A 14,475-nucleotide genomic window follows, 5' to 3' on the forward strand; every position below is an offset into this window, starting at 1 on the left:
GGAATCCAGCTCCCACCCACGCTCCCGCAGACACCATGATCTGTGGGATGGGTCTTTTCCCTCCCCAAAATGCCGGGCTGGAAACTTTTTGCCCTGATCCAGCACCTGCCTGGGCTCCCAAGCACATTTCTGCTTCCACTCAGCACGAAGGTGAGCATTCAGTGACATTTGATGACAGTTAACAGGTCAGGGATGCTTTGTGCAGCTCCGGGCAGGAGCAGGATGCTCAGAGAGGTCCCACCACATGGGATCAGGAACTGATGTGCCCATTCAGGAGCAGGACTTTACATGTGCCAGAGTATTCCCACTGTTAGTGTCACTCCTACGGGCCAGCGTGCTCTGAAGAGGGCAATTTGCTATTAATAAGTAGCTGAGATGAACCGTCATAAGGTTAAAGCTGACAATCCAAATCACACTGGCATTTCAAAAAGCGCTTATTAATGCAAGAGTCACTTGTTTTTTTTCCCCCACAACCCTGCTCCAGGAGCATCCCTGGGAAATCCTGGTCCTGGATGCTGTCAACTTAGGGTCTCAGGGAGCTGGAGGGGATGTGGGTGGTAGTTGGCTGGAGGGGATGCAGGGGGCTGGAGGAGATGCAGGAGGAGCTGTGGGAATGGGATGTGGGCAGAGCTGTTGTCTGCCCTGGTGAGCTCTGCACGGCAGCTCCGCCTTCACTGTCACCATGCTGTTGGCGCCAGATTAATAATTAAACCGTAGTATGATCACAGATAAAGACATGAAAATCCAGGCAGTTCCCCTTGCCTAAAAATACGACAAAATAAAAAAAAAAATTATCTGAAACTAAATTAACAATGTGCTCTCCCAATTATAGCCACCCTCCAGTGAATATAGGGTTGTCATGGCAACCTGCCCATTAAATGATACAGCCAAAAATAAGGCACAGCAGGGAGAGAGATCTTTTGAATCTGATTTTGCAATCAAAGTAGAATTAAGGTTTCTTCAGAGGCTGGCTCTTCTGGTTAATTTGTGCCTGTGGTTCGTCCATTGATGTTCATTAACGCAATCCATTTGTCCATGTAAATGATACAGCAGAACTGGATGGAAGGCAATGAAGAATCACGGCAAGAAATAAAGTTGCCTCTTGAATATAACCCAAACAACAGGAAAGGAGGAATGATTGGTTGAGTTGGTGCTTCTGAGAGTCTGTTGGGGTAAGGAGAAGGTGGTTTAAATCACTTGCAGGACCATTCCTAAGCCACTTCGAGCAGGTCTGCAGGAGCTGAATGGGTCCGGATGGCTAGATGGGTGTTTAGATTCTGCTATTTACATTTCTGGACTCATGGGGTTGTGTACTTATATGGAAATGCTTGATTTATATGGAAAACCTTGCAGTTTCCTTCTTTTAAGCTCAGCTTAAACCCTCCCTCCCTAAAGCCCAGGCGGATGCCACTCAACCGTGGAGGTTCTTTCCCCTGTGCTCAGCACTGGTGAGGCTGCACCTCAAATCCCGAGTTGTTTCAGGCCACTCACTCCAAGAAGGACATTAGGGGGATGGAGTCATCCAGAGAAGGGAACAGAGCTGGGGAAGGGGCTGGAACACAGGGGTTATGACGAGCAGTTGAGAGAGTTGTGGTTGTTTAGTCTTGAGAAGAGGAGGCTGAAGGGAGACCTTATTGCTCTGTACAGCTGCCTGAAAGGAACTTTTAGTGACGTGGTGTTGGTGTCTTCTCCCAAGTGACGGGTGTTAGGACAAGAGGAAATGGCCTCAAGTTGTGCCAGGGCAGGTTTAGATCGGATATCAAGAAGAATTCCTTCACTGAAAGGGTTCTCAGGCACTGGCAAAGGCTGCCCAGGGAGGTGGTGGAGTCCCTACCCATGGAGGGATTTATAAGATGAGTAGACTAGGTGCTCAGGGATCTGATTTGGTGGACAGGTATGGTTGGACTCAGCGATCTCAAAGGTCTTTCAAACCAAACAATTCTATCATAGAGTCACAGAATCACCTAATGGTTTTGGTTAGAGGGAACTGTGAAGGCCATCTGGTCCAACCCCCTTGCCGTGAGCAGGGACATCTCCAACTCAATCATGTTGCTCAGAGCCCCATCCAACCTGACCTGGAATGTTCCCAGGGATGGGGCACCCACCACCTCTCTGGGCAACCTGTGCCAGTGTTTTGCCACCCCCAGCACAAAAAAAATTCTTCTTCATAACTAGTCTACACCTCCCCTCTTTTAGTTTAAAACCATCACTCTTTGTCCTATTTGCTACAGGCCCTGCCAAAAAGTTTTTCCCTATCTTTCTTATCAGCTCCCTTTAAATATTGAAAGGCTGCTCTAAGGTCTCCCTGGAACAGGCTGAATAACACCAACTCTCTCATCTTGTCCTCACAGCAGAGGTTCTCCAGCCCTCCCATCATTTTGGTGGTCTCCTCTGGACTTGCTCTAACAGATCCACGTTCTTCCAGTGCTGAGGGCTCCAGAATTGCAACGCAGGATTCCGGAATTGGGCACAGAACTCCAGGTACGGTCTCACGAGAGCGGAGCAGAGGGGCAGAACCTCCTCGCTCGCCCTGCTGGCAGTGATGCAGCCCCGGATGGGGCAGGATACGGCTGGCTTTGTGATTTTGTGATTCTAGGGATGATGGGAGAGGATGCTGCTTGCGGGCTGCATCCCAAAGGATGCTGCACTCCAAGTGACAGGCGACAGGACAAGAGGAAACAGCCCCAAGTTGTGCCAGGGCAGGATTACCTTGGATATCTAATTTCTTCACTGAAGGGGTTCTCAGGCACTGGCAGAGGATGCCCAGGGAGGTGGTGGAGTCCCCATTCCATGGAGGGGTTTATAGGATGGGTAGACCCAGCGCTAGATGGGTGGACTATACACTCATCCAAAGGATGGGTAGACACGCATCCAAAGGGTGCTACACCCCAAAGGACGCTGCATCCCGAAGGACGCCGCGTCCCAAAGGATGCTGCATCCCCAAGGATGAAGCCTGGCTGGCGGCGGCGTTGGGAAAAGGGGGGGACAACGCCGCGGGAGCGGCGGGATGCTCAGCGCGGCCGGGATGCGGGAGGGATGCTCGGGCTCGGCGCCTCGTAGGGCCGGCGGAGAAGCCTCCGTAGGGCTGGAAGGGCCCCCGCCGGGCGCCGGGAGGGCAGGCCGGGAGCCGGGAGGACTACATCTCCCGTCAGGGCTGGCGGCGGGGCGGACGGGGCGCGTCACTCGGCGGCCGCCCCAGCCCGTCCCCCCGCGGCCGCCGCAGCCGCAGCCGCTGCCTCCACCCGGGCGGGCGGCGCCCCTCCGGCCCCCGTCGCCTTCCCCCGCGCCCCCTCGTCCTCTCCCCGGAGCCCATGAGGCTCCAGGGGGGGCTCTGACAGCGCCCACCGCTCGGCAGGGTGAGTGGGGGATGACACAGCAGCCGGGGATGGGGAGGATGGAGCCGGGGGGGAGGCGCGTCCCGGCTTTTGTCTCCGTCGGGAATGGTGAAATCCCCACGCGCGGATGCGCTGCGGGATGCCGAGCGCGCGGGGTTGGGTGTGGGAGGTGGAGCGGGGGTTTGGCCTCGGGGGTGGCTTCCGTCACCGCTTTGTGCCGGTGGATTCGTCCCGTGGGGGCTTTTTTCCCTTCCTTTCCGCGGCGGCTCCTGCGTGGACGTGGAGCATCCCCGCGGCTGTCTGCCTCTCCTGCCAAGGCGGCGGTGGGAGGGCGGGGACGGCCGGCGGAGCTTCGGGACCCGGGTTTGGGTATGGTTCTCGGCCTCTGGAAGCTTCCCAGAACGCTTCGTTAGCCCTAACGAAGGGCAGTGCTGGCCTTTCCCTCCTTTCCCCCTTTTCCTCCGTTCCCTCTTTTCCCTCCTCTCTCTCTTTCCCCTTCTTTTCTTCCTTTCCCTTCTTTCCCCTCTTTCCCTTCCTTCCCCTCTTTCCCTTCTTTCTCTTCTTTCCCTTTCTTCCTTCATTCCTTTCTTTCCCTCTTCCCCCTCTTCTACCTCCTTCCCTTCTTTCCCTTTCCCCTCTTTCCCTTCTTTCCCTCCCTTCTCTCTTTCCCTCCTTTCCCTCTTTCCCACTTTCACTCCTTTCCTTTCTTGCCCATCTTGCCCTCTTTCCCCCCTTCCACTTCTTTCCCTCCATCCCCTCCTTCCCCTCTTTTCCCCCTTCCCCTTCTTTCCCTCTTTCCCCTCTTCCCCTTCTTTCCCCTCTTCCCCTTCTTTCCCCTCTTCCCCTTCTTTCCCTCTTTCCCCTCTTCCCCTTCTTTCCCCTCTTCCCCTTCTTTCCCTCTTTCCCTCCATCTCCTCTGGCGAGCCCCCCACAGACAAAAAGGAGAGGGAAACCCATCAGATGCAAGCGCTCGTCCAACCCCTTTTGCAGTTCGTGTCGTTCATCGTTATCCCCTTTGCAGCTGAGCTGGCAGTGGTTCGTGCCTGGCAGAGCACTGAGGTGGGAGGATAAGAACCATGGTACCACCTGCTGTAACCCTGAGCATCTTCACATGCCCAGGTGGGATGTCTGCTGCTGCGTGGTCCAGAGCTGGGAGCATCCCCCACCTCCTGGGAGGTGCTTTCCCCATCCTTGATGCAGGGTTGGATTGAGGTGTTCCAAGCAAGGAGTCACCAGGAACTGAATTTTGTTGTTATTTTATTATTATCGGCTTTTTTTTTTTTTTTGCAGAGTCACTCTGGTTGCACGTGGTCTTGAGAACCGTGGGTGACAGTAGGGGACAACAGATGTTAGTAGGAGCGGAGCAGCCGGCAGCTGCGGGATATTTTTTGCCACAGCTGCCCGGGGCAATGCTGTACGCCTGGAGGCACAGTTGCTGGGTGTCTCTGCCATCCGGGTGTCTCAAAACTCCGTCCTTAGACTGAAAATTTTCCGTAAATTTTCTGTAAATTGAAACTAATATTCATCTTCTGGTGTCACGCTCCTCTGGAAGGGTGAGACCCCCACCACTAAGACCCTACACTGGACGAGGGAGCAATTTCATTATGGTAGGAAGAGGTAGGTGCTGTTTCCCAGTGCAGAGAGGAGGGCTGGAGTCGCCTGGGCCTTTGTAGAGACATGGTGGCTCCTCTGAAATAAGCTGCTTCCACGTGTCCATCTGTGCCACCTTCATTCCCGCTCCAGTAATCCTTGCTACTCTTCCTCCATCACTGGGGTTGATATAGGAGGAAACTTGAAGTCACAAGACTTGTTACTAGAAATGGAAGACACAGGAGGAAGCAGAAGATAAATTGAACTTCCAGGTTGTTTCTCTCTACACAAAGATACCAAAATAATCCCCAAATAGTCCCTCCTTTCCAAAGCGTAGGAAAGGATTTTCATAGTGGACCATCCTGTGAGCATCCAGACACTGTTGTGGGGTGCCATATGGGATAGAGAGGGAAGCATTCTACTCTGCTTATTACTTCTGTGACTCTGACAAGCAGATACTCATACTTTGTCTCCAGGGAATGGAGAAAAAACATTTTATTGTGTTGATTATTTTTCCCTATGAAGACTATAAAGGCTTTGGTCTATCCTTTGCTGATCCTGTGGTCCAAGAGCAAAACGTTGCATGGGATTTTATTCCCTTGAGCCTTCAGTAAAATTTGTAGGCGGTTGTTTCCCCATGTTAAGCATCTTACCTTTGGCAGAGGGATGAGTGTTGGCTGTTTGGTGAAGCTCAGGCTGTGCTCACTGAATCACAGAATCTCAGAATGGTTTGGAAGGAACATTAAAGCCCATCCAGTTCCACCTCCTGCCATCGGCAGGGACACCTCCCACTGGAACAGGGGCTCCAAACCCCATCCAACCTGGTCTTGAACACCTTCAACGCCTCTGAGCTCTGCCTGAGCCCTCCTTGCAATGCAGGTACGATGCCTGAGGGCTCTGTGAACTTAAGGTGTCACGGTTGTAGTGTCGTGGGACTTGTCCAGCTCTTAAAAAGCATTTTTTTTTTGTCCTTTGTAAGGTCTCAGGTTGCTTTTAAGGAAAGCAGAGGAACAGTGGTTGGATGCTGCAGGTGAAGGTGACATGGGGGAAACAACTTGTCTGAGGTGAGCTGGAGGGTGAAGCCCCACACCCAGGAGCTGCTCAGTCAATGGGAGCCTGGAGAACTCATTTGTGGACATGAATTGAACACCAGTTCTGCCTTTGCAGGGGGGGTTGGTAGAGGATTGAGCTACCTAAGGGTTTTGGCAGGCTTTGACACCTTTGTTTTCATAGCTGAGTCAGCCTTATGTGCAAATGGGGTGGGAGTGGGACACAGAGGGTTCCTGAGTGCTGTGAAAAATGATGTGCAAAGCATGAATACGTTCTTCATAGGTGTTTGCCCTTGATCCAAACTGTGGAGGGGGAGATGATGAGGTGATGAGCATCATCTCCAGATGTCCCTCCATCAGTACTCAGTCTTGGAAGAGAAAAACACTCTGTTTTTGCTCTCTGAGCATCCTCACTTTTGGGTGACATGCTTCGCTGAGTTCATTCCAGCGTGGTCTCCTGGTGAGGACAAATTTTGCTGCCCTGACTCTCTCTTCCTTCTCATTTAGTGTGTCTCTCCTAATTCTTCTCACAGCCATCCTTGGTGCTGCTTGGTCTTTTCCCAGTAGGATTGCTGTGAAATTGCAGTAGTTATTGCTGGTTGAGTTTTTGCTCACAGGTTTCTGCAGAGCTGCCAGAAAACCCTCCTGAACCTTATTTAATTTCCTATTCTTGCTACTCCAGGGAGTCTTTGGGGTCCTGCATGTTAGGAAGGAGCTATAGATAAAAGTACAGCAAGACCCTATGGTTTATGTGGAATCTGGGGCAGCAAATGGTCTATTTCAGGAGCTGTTTGCTCCATGTTTTAGCATAACACTTGACTATTTCTTCTAAAATGTGGAGCAATTAAATATTGCTGATGATTTCATTGTTTTTCAGTTTGGCAGTAGTTTTAAGACATTTACATTATGCATGCCATTGTTAAGTTTCAGAGTTAACAGAGTGCTGCTCTGTTTGGGTAGATCATAGCCTTATCAGGCTGGCGAAAGGACAACTGTTCCTGTCTTGAAAATCTGGAAGCATTGAGGCTTCTGGACAAGTAATCTCCATAAATGCTTTGGGATGTTCTTGTGAAACTCCTTGGAGAAGGTGCAGTTCTGCTACCTGAGTATAATTAGCGCATTACTGAGTCATCCAAAATAAAGGGCTAGTGTAGCTAACTAATCATTTTCTGTTTGTTTGAGAGGCTGGCTATTTTAATTTAATTTATTTGCTTATATGTGTGTGCATATTTATATATGTATGGTCATTTACAACATAGATGCCTTGCTGGCGATCCCAAGATAAATAAGTTTCCTGCTTCAGTTCAGAGTGAAACAGGGATGAAACTGAGTGTTCTCAAAACTTTTGTGTATTTAATCATCAACTTTCTTGCTGCAAAGAGAGGTTTTATTTCTTCCACATCTGCCTTTGGCTGTGCCGTGGTGGGCCTTGACTTGCTGGACTCTGCATTGTCAGTCTTAGTCTTCTGCATGTAGAGATACCCCAAAGTATTCATCTCCTACAGGAACGCTGTGGAGGGGCTCTTCATCAGGCAGTGCAGGAATAGGACGAGGGGGAATGGTTTGAAGCTCAAAGAGGGGAGATTGAGATGAGATCTGAGGGAGAAATGTTCTCCTGTGCAGGTGGGGTGGCCCTGGCCCAGGTTGCCCAGAGCAGTGGTGGCTGCCCCATCCCTGGAGGGGTTCAAGGCCAGGTTGGATGGGGCTTGGAGCCCCTGATCCAGTGGGAGGTGTCCCTGCCCATCGCAAGGCATTGGAGCTGGATGTTCTCTAAGGTTCCTTCCAACCCAAACCATTCTAGAAGTGCCCAGGAATGGAGATGGTGTCTCTATAACGGACTTGGGATCTTTGCTTTTTCAAGTTAGCTTTTTGGAAGTTTTTTTGAGGTAGTCCATGGACTTCTGAGGCTTATGGAGGTTGACTAGGACTGGTCTTGTTCTTAGTTCAGAAAAGCCTTTACTCCTGTATGCTCTCCTACTTGGCTTCCCCTTTCCCCCAGGCGTGTAACAGTTGTGGTAAAGAAGAAGAAAAACCTGGTTTCTTAGGTGGTAGGGGAATCTGTGGTGACACAACTAACCTTCTGCCTCTGCTATATCTGCAGGACAAAATCCTGCTGTGCCTGTCAGTCAGGAGATGGTCACAGGAGTATTTCATAATGTGCAGTAATTTATCGAGGGCGTCTCCTTTGTGGCTATTAGTGGTGGCTCAGGTTTGCCTTCTTGCCTGGCATGGCTGCATCCACCGTGCTGCTGGGTGGTGGTGGATGTCATCTGCATCTCTCAGATGGCAGGGTGGAAAGACTTATGGGTGGGATGATGTGTCTGTGGTGGGAATGACCCTGGGATGGGGAGCGGAGGTGGGTGGCTGTGTGGTGTGCCTCATCCCTTGGGGTCACATCATGCCAGGGTTACCTGAGGATGCAGGTAGGTGCACACAAGCTTGTTTCTCACCAGCTGTTTTAATTGGCCTTAATGCAAAAAAAAGTCCCAAACCAACCTTCTCCATCCCTTTGGAGTTGGCTTAGCTCGCTGGGACTGGTTTGTACAGCCTGTGTTGCCCTGGGAAGGCTTCACCACTGCTGAAACCTGCCCTGTGCCAAAGCAGAAGCTGCAGAGAGACTCATAGTTGCCACCAGCTTCCCCATCCACCTGTGATGGGGAACTGTTAACAGGGTTCGTGCTTAAATCCAATAAATGCTTTTGAAGTCTTGAAAGCCTGGAGGGAGCCGTGTTGCTTGAGTTGTGTTCACTGGGACCTTGGGAGAAGCTTAGGAGACGTTTGGGAGAAACTGGTGTTCACACCAAGCCTGTTGCCATCCCTCTGCCACCGGTTGTGTTGGGTGATAAGTGGCACGGGAGGTGAGTGGGTTGGTGTGGGAAGGGCGGCATGGGAGCGTGCAGCATGGCAGTGTGAAATGCTGCAGCAGTCTGGGTCCCCGTGATCAGCTGTGCCACACCACGTTGCACCCAGTCCATCCCTAAGCTAGCGTTGAGAAGATCTTCTGCAGATGAGTAGGTGTGATCCCAAGTGTTTTTGCATCATTTGGTTAAATCTCACAAGTCTGTCTATGCGAGCACAACATTTGCGAGTTAGGACAGAAACGCATCACAGATGTTTCCTGGGTCTCAGCCGTTACAGGCATCGAACATCCCATTTGTGAAGCCAGAGCTTTGCCAGCCGGCACAGAGCCGGTTGCTTGTGGCAGAGCCTTTGGTGAGATCAGGGCAGGGGCAGCCGCTTTCCAGAGCTGGACTCACCTCTGGCTATGGCTGTGCGCTGCTTCTTCTGCTGCGTGGTCCACGGAGACGTCATTTTGGGGCCACCAGGTGGCTTTGAAGGGCATTCAGGTCTGTGAAAACGCATTGTGGTGTTTGGTAATGGGGGATTTTGCAGGGATAATAGCGGTGTGAATTTTGAAGGGTTTTTTTTGTCCTGCAGAGAAGTGTACACTCCAGTCACCTGCAGGACTATGGTGCTGTTTAGGTCCAACCAAACCAGCCTGAAGCAGAGCCGCAAGACCTGTTTTGCTTTGGATGCTGGCAAATCCCTGCATCACCCACCCAGAAGCAAGCCCCTGGGCCAGAGGGCTTCTGGGCAGCGTGTCCTGCTGCAACATAGAATCATGGAGTGATCTGGGTTGAAAATAACCTCAAAGCCCATCCAGTCCCACCCCCTGCCATGGGCAGGGACACCTCCCACTGGATCCGGTTGCTCCAAGGCCCATCCAACCTGGCCTTGAACCCCTCCAGGGATGGGGCAGCCACCACTGCTCTGGGCAACCTGGGCCAGGGCCTCCCCACCCTTGCAGGAAAACATTTCTTCCTAAGATCTCATCTCAATCTCCCCTTTTTCAGTCATCATAAATAAAATAAATACAAACCATGCCATCATAAATACAGTTTTGAGTGGCTGTGCAAGAGAGGAAAAGAAAGCAGGAAGGGTTGTGGTTGTGCTGTGGTTATCAGCTGGATTTTAATAACAGAGAAATGTTTTATGTTTAAAGCAGTGTTTGTTTTGCATGATGAGGAGAGATGGGGGTGGATGGTTGCATCCACGGGAGCTGTATTCCCTTAAATCAGGGCGTATCGGTGATCCAAGAAATACCTCTTCGCAGCCAGGCGATTGGCTTGGAGGCATCTTTGATTACATTTTTCTCTGGCTCAGGAAGCCGGGCTGGCGGTCTTAAAACTTGCAGCAATGATTTTTGCAGCTGGAGGCTTTACAGCAGGACACAGAAGCTCAGGGTGCTTTTGGAAATGACTCCTAAGGAGATGCATTAGGTGGAGATTTAAGGGTCCATGCGGTCTCACCACGATGGCTGTGGCTGCTTCTGGAGGAAGAGGAAGCCAGGGATGCAGATGAAGAAGCTGGAGTGCTGCAGGGGACCAGCAGGGACAAGGTGGTGGGTGGTTTTCTCTGACAGCTTTTTCCCCTTGTTTTGGGACCAGCAGTTTCTCGCATCCAACGACAGCTCTGAAATGAAACGCACGCTTCTGGAAAGCTCTTCTGGTGAACGGCGAGTTTTCCATCCCTTCCTATATCCCTGCCCTGCCCATCCCTATGCTGGCCTGATGAAGGCAGCGGAGCATTTTTTCCTGCCTCTATGGATGCTCAGAGCAGTATGGATGGTGGGCAGGACATCGTAGCCTGTGGAACCCTTGGTTTTCAGCAGAAGCTGCAGTGTCCTTCCCTGCTTGGATGCTTTTAATGCACCACAGGGTGCTGGTCCCTCTCACTCCCAGGTTTTAGAGCATCTGTGGAGCACATATCGTCTTTCTCAGAATTGCCTCTGAGAAAGGATATTTGCACATCATTTTGTATGTATTTGCATTACACGGGGCAAGAGATTTATTTATTGACTGCAAACAGCCACTTTGAAGCTGCTTCTCTGTATTTCTGTGCTTATCTTTATTTAATTAACAGAGATGAGGCTCATGCACTCAGACTGGCTGTCATTTGCTGTTCCTTCAGAAGCTTTTTTAACGCTAGGGACTAATTTCAGCCAAATTTGACAGAGGAGTTAATGTCTCAAAGATAAGAACTCACAAGAAGAGGGTGGAAAAAGGGGAATTTAAATTTCTTCTTGCCTGCAGGGAGAGACTGCAGTGGTTGTAAGCTTAAATATGATCTGTCTGGGTGCAGGCAGGTTGATTAATACCTCTTAGTAATTCACTAAATTTTCTCTAAGGAAGTAACCCAAATCCCCTTAAAGGTGGGAGGGAGGAGCTGAATGTAGGGACGCTGCTTGGGAGAGTGTGATGGGATGATTCTAGATAACCTGTAAAGGTCCCTCCAACACAAACTACTCCTACTCTACTCCTACTCTACTCTACTCTACTCTACTCTACTCTACTCCACTCCACTCCACTCCATTCTATTCTATTCTATTCTATTCTATTCTATTCTATTCTATTCTATTCTATTCTATTCTATTCTATTCTATTCTATTCTATCCTATTCTACCACATTGTTGTCCTGAGAAGACTTTGTGCTTCTACATGGCCACTGAGCTTGCTGTGAAATGCTGGTGCCTGATTTCTCTCCAGTCTTTTGCCTGTAGAAGTATCCAGTGTTCAAAAGGGTTTCCCAGCCTTGAGCTTAGCCTCACGGTGCCCCTGCTGGGATGGATAGTCAGGTATTATGCTTTTACTGCAGCTTGTAGTGGCATTTCACATGCCACCACCTAGAAGTTCACCCAGAGCATTGGCACACTGGAGAGTGAATAGAATCTGTCCCCAAGAGCTTGGCCGGGCTCTGTCTGCCCGAGCTCATTGTGGTTTCCCATTGAGACTGAGGTTGCAGCCAGCAGCATCGCCTGGAGGAGATGAGGCAGCAGTGTGGTGGCTTTTGGGCATCATCGATGATCCGTGAACTTGACTTAGAGCTGGAGCTGCTGTTTAATGTGATCAGTGCACCCCCAGTTCCCAAAGGAGCTGGGGAAGATGCCCTGTCCCTCTCTCCTGCTTTCTCATTACAGCTGCAGCACCGAGACTGCCTTTTCTGTCCCTTCCCCTCTGCTGTCACTATAAGCACTTTGATTTATTAATTTTTTTTTTTAAAACTGGGGATTCTCTTCCTTTTTTGTCAGCTTGGAGAGCGATTTTCTTTACGCTCTTCTCTATTTAGGGCTCTGGGGGAGGAAGTGACTCAGCCTTTCCCCTGCTCTGGTTTGCACAGTCATCCCTTGCTGCCTTTCCTGAGGTTTTCCTTGAGCACCCCCATTTACGCTCGCTTCATTCAGCAGGAGCCCGTCTGAATCCTTACTGCACATTTCGGGGCACAGTGGGGGAGGATGAGCTGTCAGCGGGAGCTTTCCCTGTGCTGGAAGGAGAGTAACACCGTGAGGAGGACACGCTGCCAGACCTGCAGCAACTCCAGGTCTCTATTCCATATCCATGGAATGTCAGCGGAGAGGCAGGCGAGTCCAGCCAAATGAAATTTTGAGGTCTAGCCTAGTCATACTGTAAAAATTGATGGCACGAATTCACCAGGGAGAGGAGAGTGAAGATGACTCCTGTCGTGAAGGATGTCATGCTCACCCAGGCACTGATGGGAGAGGTCAGTGTGGATGATGGATGGATGATGATGCTCGCTCTGCGCAGGACTGCTGCCAGCTTGCCTTTTGCGGCAGAGCTGAACCAGTTGCTAAATGCCAGGGAGAAAGCATCGTTTGCTCCCTGCAGGGCTTTCAGACGCAGCTGCTCAGTGAAGGAGTCACTAAATCGTCTGCCACTCTAAGTGATACCAGACGTTTGGTATGCCGTGTCCTATGTTAAAAACAAGTGCATTACTTTCAGGTTAATTTTTCTCCTCTTCTGGAAGCCAGTGCAGCTGGCTGCAAGCTCTGTTTCTCTCTAAAGAAGAAGGGAGAAGGGAAAATAAAAAGAAGAATCTCCCAAGCCCCCCCAGAGCCCTTTCTCTCCCCTCCCAAAACCCAGAGACTGAAACCCTGGAGCCAACTTTGATCTGCTCAGGAAATTCCAAAATGAGGACTTATTCCTTTGTTTTATAGATTTGTTAGAGTAGGAATGATCTTTGTCTCACATTATTCTTATCTCAAACTTCGTATTTGAGATATTGTACGTAATGATATTGGTATTGTATGTGGTGGGATCCGTGTTGAGGAGCTCTCACCTCTACTGCAGCAGTCCTGTGCTTTTGCTGTCCTTCAGCGATGGTCAGCTCTCCTGGGTGGTCTCTTAGCTCCCAGGTTGGCTCTGGCTGGGAGCAGTGGCTTGTAAGCATGTATTGCTGATGGTTGGAAGAAGGTGGGCAGTGTTTCTCTGATAGTTTACGGTAATAGGGCTACCGTGATTTCATGACAAATCCTCACTCTTGATCTGTGTGACGCACGCAGCAGAGTTTGGTCCCACTTTGACATGGCTGAATTTTGGCGAGTGGTGAATTTTAGGGCTTCATGAGCCTTTGGTAGAACATTGGTAACTACAGACATGACCTGACTGAAAGCTCATGTGCTGCGAGCAAGGACATCTCTGGCGGTCACAAGATTCAAGCTTTTTTGTATATATTAACACATCATTTAGAATCATAGAATGGCTTGAGTTGAAAGGGAACTCAAAGGCAATCCAGTTCCAACCGGCCCCGGGATCTCTTCGGCTTGATCAGGTTGCTCAAAGCCCCATCCAACCTGGCCTTGAACACCTAAAGGATTAACAACTTAGCACCAAGGATTGTAGCTATTGATATGGACCCTCACGTTGAGCTTGAGAAGAGGGGTGGTGGTCTCACATCATGGCATAAGTGCCAGTGGAGCTTTTAGTAGTTTGGTAATACCATGTTTGCTCATCGGGGCTGGTCCAAACTTCTGCAGTGTCACTGGAGCACCTCTAAGGTACCTCTGAATGCACAGGGGCTGCCTGTGAGTCCTCATTCTGAACAGCCAGTGTGGTTTGCTGGTAGCAAAGGTGTTGCCTTGTGTGCCCCAAAACAGAGCCTTGAGTAGCCCAAGATCTTACGTTAAGGAGCACAAAGCCCAGGACTCAGAAGTTACGTCTGTTCTTTATTGGGATCTCTATTGAAGACCAGACTTGTCTAGCTCAGCCAGATGTTTCTGGAGAAGGTTGCAGGAGGGAGGTTTCACCTGCAGCTTGCATTCATTACCTTCTTGGGGAGCCTTTTGCCATGCAGAGTGCCTGGAGGAGATTTTCTCGTGGCAGTGCCAGCCATAAATACACAGGGAAAAGGCTGGTTGGAAAGATGAAGATACTTTTTAAGGAAGCCATTTCTTTGGTCTACTAATCAACAAATAGGGTGGTACACTGATGGGGATGCTAGCGGTTAAGTTGTCTCTAGTAGTTGTAAACTGAGACTTCCCAGATATTTTTTAAAGAAACCCCAGAAAATGAAGCTTAATGTTTCTTGTCATACCCACATCGGATCACACCTCTTCTCCGTTCTCGAGTCTTTTGGCCCTTGCCTGGGTCTCCTTGTTGGAGCATGGCAACCCGCGGTCATCATGTTTCCTTTTCTGGCCGGTTGTG

The 14,475-nt window shown here is 50.2% G+C and overlaps 1 protein-coding gene across 6 annotated transcripts in view; it reads left to right on the plus strand.

Annotated features, from left to right (window-relative positions):
• The first annotated feature begins 3,198 nt into the window (after positions 1-3,198).
• CTIF (cap binding complex dependent translation initiation factor) overlaps positions 3,199-14,475 on the plus strand; it is a 160,913-nt gene continuing 149,636 nt past the window's right edge. For 4 of the 6 annotated variants that reach the window (XM_054053528.1, XM_054053530.1, XM_054053532.1 and 1 more), the window contains exon 1: positions 3,199-3,356. The gene's annotated coding sequence lies outside the window, so the exon portion shown is untranslated. Of the gene's footprint in view, positions 3,357-3,577; positions 3,705-4,360; positions 4,455-14,475 lie in introns of those variants that run through there. The other 2 variants (XM_054053533.1, XM_054053529.1) reach the window with 2 other exon arrangements.

Source organism: Cuculus canorus, chromosome Z (assembly GCF_017976375.1).
Source record: "Cuculus canorus isolate bCucCan1 chromosome Z, bCucCan1.pri, whole genome shotgun sequence".
NCBI classification, from domain to species: Eukaryota; Metazoa; Chordata; class Aves; order Cuculiformes; family Cuculidae; genus Cuculus; species Cuculus canorus.